The sequence below is a fragment of the Phyllostomus hastatus genome, unplaced genomic scaffold, assembly GCF_019186645.2.
Source record: "Phyllostomus hastatus isolate PE091 unplaced genomic scaffold, TTU_PhHast_1.1 phas_scaffold_387, whole genome shotgun sequence".
Lineage (NCBI taxonomy): Eukaryota > Metazoa > Chordata > Mammalia > Chiroptera > Phyllostomidae > Phyllostomus > Phyllostomus hastatus.
The window spans coordinates 2,851,289-2,859,723 of record NW_025334027.1 but is presented as its reverse complement, the minus strand read 5'-3'; positions in this window follow the sequence as shown (position 1 = coordinate 2,859,723).

The following is an 8,435-nucleotide window of genomic DNA, read 5'->3' as shown; positions in this document are numbered from 1 at the left end:
CCGCGCCCAGACGCGCCCTCTTCTCGGAAGGCCCCGGGACCCGCGTCTCTCCCAGGGAAGCCCCGCCCCGCCCCGCCCCGCCCTGCCTCGCCCACTCCCTTGCAGGCCCCGCCCCCAGGCCGTTCCCGGCAAGTGTAAATACTGTGGCAGATCCTGACGGTTGAGCCACCCCACAGACGCCTGAAACCAGCCTGCTCAGCCCGTAGACACACCCACAAAGGGGACCCTGTCTCCCAGGGAGCTCACCCCGTCTCCTCCTTCCCTGCAGGAGACCCGCTGCATCCGGGGGCTGGGCCTGCGATTCCTTCTCGGGTTTCTCAAGTCGCCCAGCTGTCCTCGTGCACCAGGAGTCTGCTCGTCAGCGCCATTGCACCCCTGCACCTCTGGACTCCTCCCTGGTCGTTGGGCCGCCTGGACGCCCGGCAGCCGGGTCTGCGGAGAATCCGTGAAGGGCAAAGGCTGGGAAGCCAACCGTTCTCTTCCCCGAGCCTAAAGCTTGATCTTAGGAAGGAGGCCCCTTAGGAATTTGCCTAACTTCCTTTCTCTCCTGTCTTTCCATTCCGACCGCCCACCCATTGGGCAGCCGGGAACTCACAGACTCCCTTGGACCCCTGCAGTCCCCTTGGTTTCAGTCCCCTCCCCATCCTCCTCAGCAGGGCCTCAGTGCCACCCTTGGAGCTTGACAACAAAGCCACCGGCTTTGCTACCTCCCTCGGACCTCCCTTCACTCCTAAGGGCCTTCCCACCTTGACCTAGGATGCCCCTCCTTCCTACAAGCTAGATATCACCTTCTGGGAGGGACCTGCCCTGACTGCCTGCTTTAGCACATCCCTCCCCATCACTCACACCTGGGCCCCTCCCATATCTCCTAAAGACATTTCTATACCCCCACAGGTGCTGGGTCTGACTGTGGATGGCAGCCTCACTCGCATCCCTTCCCCCACTTGCCCACCTGGTTCGCCTGGTTCACCAGGTGCTCCATGCATCTTGGTGAATTGGATGTCCTGCCCTGTTCAGCACTGCTAACCACGTGCAGCCTCCAGGCAACAGGGCAATGAAGAGGGTCAATTTCAGTTCATTTCAATTTCCACCTTTAGCAGATCAGCTACCATCCCCACATTCCTCGACCCAGGGGCAAGCAACCATGGGCTCAGGGGCAAGTGATCCTTTCTCACAGCAGCTCAGTTCACAACAGCCATACCCCAGTGTCCATCAATGAACCCATGGAGAAACAAACTGTAGTGCACCCACAGTGGAATATTACTTGGCAATAAAAAAGGAACGTGGCACTGATGTGTCGTGCTACCACACAGATGAACCTAGAAAACATCATGCTAAGTGAAAGAAGCCAGCCGCAAAAGGCCACATGTTGTATGATTTTATTTCTAGGAAGTGCCCAGAATAGACAAGTCTATACAGAAGCAGAAAGCAGATGAATGGTTTCCTGGAGGAATGGGGAGTGACTGCTAATGGGTATGGAGTTGGGGTATGAAAATGCTCTGGAACTGGATAGTGGTGATGTTTGCTTAACTCTGTGAATATATTAAAAGCCATGCAGCTGTACCCTTGAAATGGGTGAGTTGTATGGTATGTGAACTGTATCTCAGTAAAGCTGTTATGGCACTGACTGGCATGGCTCAGCTGGTTGGGTGTCCTCACACAAAGCAAAAGGTCGCTGTTTTGATTCTCAGTCAGGGCGTGTGCCTGGGTTATGGGTTTAGTCTCTGGTCAGGGCATGTATGAGAGGCAACTGATCGGTGTTTCTTACGCTGATGTTTCTCTCCCTCTCTTTCTCCCTCCCTTCCCCTCTCTCTAAAAATAAATAACTAAAATCTTTTTAAAAATTTATTTTTCAAAAAGCGGTCATAATACAAAAAGCAAAGGGGTTACAGTTCCAGCATTTGCTTCTAGGAAGCCAATGGCCTGGCCATGGAGGCTAAGGCTGGTAGGGCTGCCAGGTTCAGGGCTGCAGAGAGGAGACACTAGAGCGGTGCATGGACTTTCTGCTGAGACCATCCTCTCACCCCCAGGCTGAGGCTGGGGGCAGTGAGCACCGCCGTGCCCAGGTCTCCTGGGAGGATGACCTGCCCGTCAATGCGCCTGTGGAGACAAGGCCAGCCTGGAAGAGGCCTGCCAACGTGCAAATAAATAAAACAACTAAGTTTCACAGACACTCTGCAGTGCCAAGAAGGCAATTCTGCTGCAAATAGCTGGTGGTGCATTTTAAAAGCACGGTCCCCAGGACAAGAGATCCTGAGGTGGTTTGTGCAGGGGTCCTCCAGGAGGTCAGCCAGGTGGGGGGTAGCTGGAGGCAGAGGGTGGAGGCCGGGGCTCCTGTCCTCCAGGTCAGGAGACTGAGGCATGTCAGAGAGGGCCTCAGTGGACCTGGTCTTGAGGTTGTCACCCACCAGTCACCCCCCCGCCCCCACCAGGTGCCAGGCCAGGAGCTCCTGAGTGGAAGCAGGCAGGAAACAGACCTTAATGGGAGGCCCGCCCGGCCACCTCAGGACGACTACAATCCCTTTGTGCCGCAGGCATGTGGCTGTGTTGTGCGCGGTCCCTCCCACACAGCCCTTTCTCCGAATCCCTCCCTTGTCCCATCTTGTATGGGTACTCAGTGAAACGATTCGTTTTTGGTCCACCATCGGCACGTTGTCCTGCCGTCCATGCCGTGCTCACAGATCCTGCCTGAGCTCTACTGAGCTATGTCATTTTGTGTGTTTCAGAACTGCTAACATATGATTGCATTTCCTGACATTAAGGCTGTGTGAATGCAGTCACACTTCGCCACACCAGCCACTTTGGAAGGTCACTTACGATGCACGTGTGAAGAAAGGCATTTGGCTCCCCAGCCCGAGTCTGTCCCTGTGAACAATCAGCGTACTCCGAGTGCTGACGAGGGTGGTGACTGTGGCCTCCCCGTCTAGGGGCCACCGTTGCTGCATGTGCTATGCAGGGAAAACTGAGACTCAGGGGGAGGAGCAACCTGCCCTAGGGCCTGTGGCAGGATTAGAAAGCAGGTTTGTTGTCCCCAGGTCACTTCTTCCATTTTGTCCAATTGTTAAGTCTGTTTTAGCACCAGGTGAGCCCTGGCCAGAGGCATCCTGGGAGCCTACAAGCCAGGGAGCCCAGCCAGGGCCCAGGCCTTGAAAGGGGGCCAAGCCAGAGGACCCGAGGTACCTGGTGACCAAAGAGGGCGAATGACAACAGAGTGGAGACGGGATAAACAAGCATCTCTGTGGTCAGTGCAGTAGAACCCTCTTTTGAAGAAGGCGGCTGGCTCAGGGCTCCAGAGGCCTTCAGCAAGACCTAGCAGGCACGTGCCCCGTGAGGCCCAGGACAATGTGACAACAGCAGCAGTGACCCAGTTCCTGTTATGTCCTGGGCACAGCCCCGTGCCCAGAGCACATGGGCTGTAGAGCCAGAGCTTTGGGTGCCAGAGAGTTTGGGGCTTCTTCCTCAGGATAATAATAATAATAATAATCACACACACACACACACACTCACCCTTGGCCAGGGATGTTGCCAAGACTCAACCTGAAGGTGTTTGGCACTAGCCCTGTGTCCACTAAGAACCTGACAAACCAGAGTCGAGCTCTCACCACCTGCCCGAGGCACCTGAGGGCGCAGGGAAGCTTAAAGATGAGCAGGTCACAGGGGCTGCCCTGCTGGCATGGGTCCTGGGGACATGGACCTTGGGGAGGCCTGAGCTGTCCTGGGCCAGGTCTCAGAGGCAGGGCCTTCCTAGGAAGCTGCAGCTGTGGTCTCTCTGAAGCCCCCTTGGGGGCCCCCACGCACATCCTATGAGCCTGAAGGCTGACACCCTCAGATCTGGGCCTGATGGTAGAGATGTGTCACCTGGGTCGTATGGGGTTGACCAGGAGTCAGGACCTTTGGTGACACTGGGCCACCCTCTCTGCTCCAGCCTAGTGATGGTGACACCCCCGCTTGGGTGGAGACTTCCCCAGCAAGCAGGGGCCTGGCCACTCCACACAGCTCCTGCAGAGAACTTGCCTGGCCTCAGGGGGAGACACAGAATGGTGCCACCGATAGGCTGCTCTGTTGGTCTCTGCACCAGGCCCAGCAGGGTGCCCCAGGGACAGTGCGGTGGGACAGACACGTCCCTCGTTCCTCTACGTACCACTCGGTGTACTGCTTTGGGCTTTTCTCCCAGCAAGCATGTATGACTTCTGTGCTGGACAAATATTGTTCAAGTGCTTAAATAAATAGCCATAAAAAGAAAAGGCAAAGCATGGCTTTGGCTGAAGTTCTGGACACCAGAAGGGGCTGGCTGGAGTCAGGGCTGTGTGACCAGGCTTTCAGGGGCTCAGACACAGGTGGAAGTGGCCCCAGCCCGCCAGGCCTCGCCCCACTGGGACGTGCCCAGCTCCCTCTGCCCCAGGGCGAGAGGCCCCCGCAGGCCTGGACTTGTATAGCGTCCTCGGGGCCCCACCTGGCTGTGCTTCCTGCGTGCCCGCTCAGGGGCCTGGGCCTTCCTGGAGGAGGTGACAGCTGAGCTAGAACAAGGAGGACCCTGGCTTGGTGAGGGAGAGCTGGGGCCTCGGGGATCACAGGAGACTTGGCCTGAGGAGGGGAGGCTGGCACCCCCGCTCTGCCAGCCAGCGGAGTCTCTGGGCCACCCCCAGCCTCTGCTTCTGACCTCTGACACTTTACCGCAGGCACCTGTGCCCCGCCTCCCCACAGCAGCACTGGGATGAGCCTGCTGCCGCCCCTGACAGCCCCCTGCGAGCTCCCATCAGTCCCACCTCCCTGAGTGGGGGTGCCGGACCATGGCCTCTCCTGGGGTTTGGGGCGTGGTGGAGGTCTGGGCTTCCTTCCCTGCCTGCCCTGCCCCCTAGGTATAGATCAGAACTTCCACTGGTGTCACCAAGATGGGTCCCCTTGGGTGAGAGACAGAGACAGGAGGGGGCTGTGTCTTTCCCGCTGCCCCAGCACCTCCTGGGAGGGGGCGGGGCTTTAGGCCTCCTGCAGGACCACCTCCTCCCCGTGGGCTTCATGGGGGACATTTCAGCCCAGGCCTCCCTGGGGGTCGTTGGCGACGGGGCAGGGCAGGCCCGGCAGGCTAGGCCTCTACAGGGCAGCGTCCTAGGCTGGAGCCTCTCCTGACGAGGAAGGTTTGGGACATCTTCACTGTCACCACAGCGGTTGACGGGGCGTGCACAGGATAAGATGAGAGTCTACGCAGGTGTTAGCCGCATGGACACGTGTCCCTGACACGCAGGCAGGGGACACCTCGCAGGGGAAGCAGCGTGCCCCCAGAGGACACACGGAGGGGAGGAAAGTGGGGCAGGAACACATGAACTGAGGAAGGAAGCCCTTGGATGACCCGTGTTTTTTATGGTGATATTTTTGCATCAATCGCTCCTCTTCTCTGTCCTGTGTCACAAAAAGAATAAAACAACCCCACAGCTTACTTTGTAACGTGTGGCCATCTGGGCTGGCCAGATTTGTGGGCCCAGGCAGCCCCTCACAGGCGCCCTCCGGCCCAGGCTCTCGGGACTTACTGGCCACGAGTCCAGGGCCTGGCTGGCGCTGGCTGGCAGCGTCCCTGGACTGCTGTTCAAGGCCTCTGGCTCCTCGGGGGGAACCGCCCCGCCCAGAGCCTCATCAGCAGTTCTGCCGCAGTCGGGCGAGGAGCCCAGAGGCCCCGCGGGGGCCATCCAGAGCTGCTGGCCTGGCCGCCCCTTCAGCACATTCTGCCGAAGGTGGAAATGTGCTCAGGTTGTGCGGAGCCAGGTCAGCCAGGCACCCCCTCGGCACTGTCTCCGTCCCCACCCCCACGTGTCTGCGTTAGTCCCTCAGCCCGACATTGATTTTCCCTCCTCACCTGACGGCCAGGCTTTGATGTTGGTACTCTCTGTACCTGCAGGTGCTGTGCGAGGCTGACCTTGGCCTCCCCTTCCCCCGCCCCTTGCAGAGCACACAGCTGATGTCTTCCTGAGCATCTCGCCCTCCTCCTGAGGAGTCCATTGTGCACCAAGGAGCAAATGCCCAGTCCCACGGCCGTCCCCACACAGCCAGGCAGGCCCTGAGGGCCCTCGAGGGGCCTGCCCCTCGGAGTGGGCAATGAAGGGTTTCTGGCTGTGACAGGCCCTGCCGTCGCAGACAGCAGCACCGAGGGGCCTCCCCTTTGGTTAATGTTTCAGCACACGTGCAGGTGCGGTGCAGAGAGAGCTGTTTTTCCTGCCTGCCCAGACGCTGCCAGCTGTGGGGGCTAACGGGGAAGCAGGAGACCACCGGAGTCGGGGGTCTTGTGCCCACCCCAGGCAAAACCCAGCAAGTTCCCCAGGAGCCGGGGGAGAGTCTGGAGAGACAAGGGTGGGCGCCAGAGAGCAGAGCAGAGCATGCATGGGGCACACTGGGATGGTCCCCCCTCTCGGCTGTGAAGGCTTCAGCAGGAGGGACCCTGGGGGATGGGCTGCCCAGGGGCTGTGGGGAGGTGGGTGAGGAAATGTCACATACAAGCACTGGGCTCTGGAGCAAGGCCCTGTGGGGTCCCCCAGACCCAGTGTCATTCCCCCTCCCTATTTCCAAGAACCTTGCTCTGAACCACCCAGGCCTCAGCCTCAGGCCCTCAGAGGCTTTTGCCTGCTTTGCATGTCACCTGATGTTTTGGAATTCCTTTGTGAGTATGAGGCCAGCACGTGTCTTTGGAGACAACCTGAGAAGTACAGGGAAGGGAGATGGACAGAACAGCGTCATCTGAAATCCCAGCACCCTAGGCAGGAAGCTAGTGCTGAAATTTGAGTGTCTGTCTCTCTTTTCTTTGCAGGCATGACACACATGTATATATGCATATAGTGTGTGTGCATGCACAGATTCATTCACACCCACCCCACACTCAAGGCCACTCGACAGTAGACCACTGTGCGTTATCTGCCAGGCACATTGCTATTTCATTACAAATTTTCCATGACATATTCATGCCTACCTCCCATCACCAACTGCATGCTCTGTCCTTTCTGGAACTTTCCACCCCTCCTGGCTCTGGGCTTCTGGGCCCCTGGCGAGCCCTCACGGCATCCGTGGTATCCTCACAGGGGCCTGAATGTCTGGCTGGGGTGGGTGCAGTGGTTGGGCTGAGTCAGGGCAAATTCTCAGCCAGACAGCCCCATGGTCACGCTGCTCAGTGGCCTCTGCAAAGCCAAGAGATGCTTCAGCACTGTCCCACCAGCCGCTTTCAAGGGGAGTGGTCCTGCACCCCACAGGGCGGGTGTGATTAGGAACACCTGCAGTGAGGTTCCAGTGCCGCTCCTCCCCTCAAAGAGCAGGGCAGGCGCTGGGTGATGCCCTGGAGGGGCAGGGGCCTTGGGGTGTGGAGTGAGGGGAGCCAGGAGGGAGCCCCTGAGCACTGAGGATTGCTCAGCAACGGGGACCTATCTGAGTCACGGGGGGCTCTCGCCCTGAGCCCTTCACAGCCCCGTCCTCGTGCCCACAGGTGAGGACTGGGCCTCAGCGCAGCCTCCAGCTGCCAACCCCTGCACACAGGAGGCCCGCCTGTCCGTCTGTCAGAACCTTCATTTGTGAGTGGGGTGCCAGGGACCCAGAGGAAGGTGGCCAGCCTCTGCCTGTTGGGGCATCGTCGGGGGAGACTGCCATCCTCTGAGAGCCACCAAGCCCCACAGACAGGGAGGGAGAGCAGCCATCATTGCCTTGAGAGAGTGACCACCCCCCTGGAGGCTCGCCAGGCCTGGCACCAGGGGCAGCATCAAAGTCACTGGACGTCCGGGATAGCCCACCTGTGTGAACTACCTATCAAACGCCACTAACACTGATGGAATTCAGCCCCAGCCAATGTGGACCAGTTGGCTGGACATCGTCCTGTACACCGAAATGTTGCTGGTTCGATCCGCAGTCAGGGTGCATGCCTAGGCTGCGGGTTCGGTCCCTGGTTGGGGTGCACAGGAGAGGTGACCCATTGATGTTTCTCTCCTTTTCTCTTCCCTCCCCTCCCCTCTCTCTGAAATCAATAAGTATGTTCTCGGGTGAGGATTTAAACATTTGATGGAATTCGCTTTTTCACTTCCGGAACTCTGTCCACCGTACAGGTACTTCCACACCTTGACAGGAAGGGGCCTGGGGGTGAGCCCTGAGCTGAGAGGGGGCTGGGGGGTCCTGGCCCCCATTCCGGGTGTGGTGGGGGCCAGAAGGCTGTGGAGCCCCTGCCTTTATCCTTCCTTAGCCCCTCCCATGGACCCAGGAGGGGGGCCACAGCACAAGGTGCTTAGGGTGGAGTTTATTAATCCATGCTGTCCTGCGACCTTGGGTGGCAGCAGTGGCAACCCCCAGGCTGTCCACCCAAGGTCGGAGAGCCCACCCAGAGCTTCTGGTTAGGATACAACTGGGCCCATGGGGTGGCACAGGCTCCCAGCCCCCTCAGACCTCAGCAATTCAACTCCACGCTTGTTCCTGGC